The sequence below is a fragment of the Propithecus coquereli genome, unplaced genomic scaffold (genome assembly GCF_000956105.1).
Source record: "Propithecus coquereli isolate 6110/MARCELLA unplaced genomic scaffold, Pcoq_1.0 Scaffold115, whole genome shotgun sequence".
Classification (NCBI taxonomy): Eukaryota; Metazoa; Chordata; class Mammalia; order Primates; family Indriidae; genus Propithecus; species Propithecus coquereli.
Genome location: NW_012135525.1, coordinates 1,707,975 through 1,710,979, shown reverse-complemented (window position 1 = coordinate 1,710,979; position 3,005 = coordinate 1,707,975). Strand labels below are relative to the sequence as shown.

General features: G+C 48.1%; 1 pseudogene; it reads right to left on the bottom strand.

The window, feature by feature from the left end:
- Nucleotides 1-262: 262 nt before the first annotated feature.
- The window catches only part of LOC105820784, a 21,856-nt pseudogene continuing 19,113 nt past the window's right edge, over nucleotides 263-3,005 (bottom strand).

Here is a 3,005-nt window from a genome sequence, read left to right as displayed (position 1 = left end):
AATAAACTGTTATTGCTGACACTGGCTTACCCCAAGTGGCCAAGTGGCACTGTCTGGCTTTCTACTCTGAGTCCTTAGTGGATCCCCCAACGTCCCCTAACCCCCGCCCTTTCTCTTTCCATTGACTTTGGACGGCCCTTGTCAACATGCCAATCACAGTGGGAAGAGGGGGAAGAGGGAGGTCACAGTGCACGGGGTTCAAGGTCGCAGTGGGTGGATCAAGGGAGATCACGGTGTGATTAAATCAGGTCGTTCTGTCTGCTCAAGTCCAGCTGTCTGCCACGGCAGTGCAACCCGTGGCGGACGACCCAGGGGGCGGTGACGGCAGCAGCGGCAGCATCCTATCTTGTCTGCACTTGTGCTGTTCGAAGTCTTGTGACCCATCAGGACCGAAAGGCTGTCTGTTGACGTTATTGGGCTGCCTGCTGCCTGGGTTGGGAGATCCTGGTTGGCCTGTCAAGGATGGGTTTCTCCTGCTCCCCCTCATAGCTTGCGCTGCCCAGGGTGGGCCTCCGGGTCTGGGCGTGCTGCGCGGGGCTTGCCGGAGCGGCTGGCCTGCAGGCGGAGCTGGGGCTGCTGCCCGCCCCGTCGCTCGTGAGCCTCTCGAGGATGCGGATCTGCGGAGGGGACCGGTGGGAAGGCTATCGTCCTGAATCACAGTGGCACTTGGGGAGGAGATTTGGTTTCCCCACTGTGGGCCACCTACTGCTGGCTCTCGGCGACCTCCTCCTCTTCCATCTTACTCGCCGCTTTCCCTAACTGAAATTCTGTACCCTTTGACCAACATTGCCCCAGCCGCCACCTGCTGCCCCGGTAACCACCATTCTACTCTCTACTCAGTGTTTTTCAGCTCCGTCAGACCCGACAGCCTCTATTAACAACACATATTTCATAACAGCATTTGTGACTATAAATGAAATTTTTCGGTGATACAGTTTACCTACATTTACCTAATGTGAGCGTATACCTGTATTAGGAATGCTGTATATGTATTCCTAACTCTAATAAAGAAAACTAAGAGGACGTATTTTTAATAAAAGATCCATTTCAATACGTAAATGATTGGGCATGACTATGCTTGACGACATAGTGAGGCTGTCAGATGTTCGCTTCCACACATTGAGTCACCGTGAACGTAATAGCCGCCAACGTGCACTGATTATAGGGGTGCTATGAGGGACTCCAATAGCACCAGCAGCATTGCCCTCGATGACATGATTTACTTAAATAGGGAACAACTCCAGGTAATGCTTCAAACAAAACAAAGGATTAGCTTTCATCAATTTACATAGTAATCGCAGCTCCCAAAATTTCAGTGGGTGCTAAAATCAAGCAAACGATACCTAGCCATTAGATTTCTACGGCTTTATGGAGTGGGTTCTTGGAACAGATGTTTCCCTGCATAAGTGTTCAGTGGGACATTCGAAGTCATGCAGTACTGTCAGGTGTGGTGGAACACAGCTGTCGTCCCACTACTTGGGAGGCCGAAGCAGGAGGATCACTTGAGCCCAGGAATTCAAGGTTGCAGTGACCTAGATGACACCACTACACTCCAGCCTGAGTGACAGAGTAAGATCCTGTCTCTGGGGAAAAAAAAAGGGAGCAGAAAGACTGTAAGGACTAGACTATGTTTAGTGAGGAATGTGGTGAAATATGGCTTTGGGAAGGTGGACAGAAGTCAAACCATGCAGGGCCTTACAGGCCAAAGTAAAGATTTGGACTGTACTATGAGTGCGATGGGAGGGAATGGGTGTGGAAGAGGGTTGTTAAGCAAGGAAAAGTCATTATTTGACTTTGGTTAGTCTCCGTGGCTGTGGAGAATGGGCTGGGCTATGAGAGGAGAGGCTGGGGGACCAGCTGGGAGACCATTTACAGGTGTTCAGGAAAAAATGATGGTGGCTTGGTCTAGGGTGTTAGCAGCAAAGATGGAGAGAAATGGATGGCTCAAAGGACAGATTCGGGAGAGGAGCCAACAGGACTTGGTAATAAACTTGAATTGAAGGGTGTAAGGGGGGGAGTAGTCAAGGATGACCCCTGGTGGTTTTGACATGAGCAACTGGGTGGCTGTTGGTGCCATTTTCTACACTGGCAAATCTGAGGAAGGAATAGTTTTTGTTTATTTGATTTAGTGAGTGTTAAGAGCTCTGTTTTGGACATGTTCCATTGAGTTGCCTATTAGACGTCCAGGTACCCAAATAGGAAATAGGCTGTCTGGAGTTCAAGGGGAAAGAAAAGGCTGGGTTAAAAATCCGGCATTTAAAGCCAGTGTATATATGCAGTTGACGCTTGAACAACAAGGGTTTGAACTGTGCAGGTCCGCTTGTATGTGGATTTTCTTCTGCCTCTTCCACCCCTGAGACAGCAAGGCCAACCCCACCTTCTCCTCCTCCTTACCCTCCCCCTTAGCCTCCTCAATGTGAAGACCATGAGGATGATGATCCACTTCCACTTAGTGAATAGTAAGTATATTTTCTCTTCCTTTTGATTTTCTTAACAACATTTTCTTTTCTCTAGCTTACTTTATTGTAAGAATGCAGCATATAATACATATAACATACACAATATGTGTTAATCGACTATTTTTGTTATCGGTGTGAACTAAAATAAAATTTTAAGGCTCATTCCCTCACCGGCTGACTGAATGGACCCCCTCGTGGCCAAAGGAATACCCTAAAACTAAATTGCCTGCCAGGAGGAAGGAGGTCAGACATGCCTTATCATACCCCGCTCCCTTCTTGGTGACATCCTTTATAACCCATTAACAGGCCTAAGGGTATGCAAGACAAATCTGCAGGTCCTCAATTTACACAACAAATCTATGTTCAGTGGCTTATCTTTGATAAAGAGCTCCTTATGTTGAAACATTCCAAGCCTCTAGACTAAGCTTCATGTCTTTAACCAATTACAGGCCAAAGAATCTTTTAACCCACCTATAACCTGTAAGCCCCCGCTTTGAGATGGCCCACCTTTTTGGGCCAAACCAATGTATGCCTCCCACGTATTGA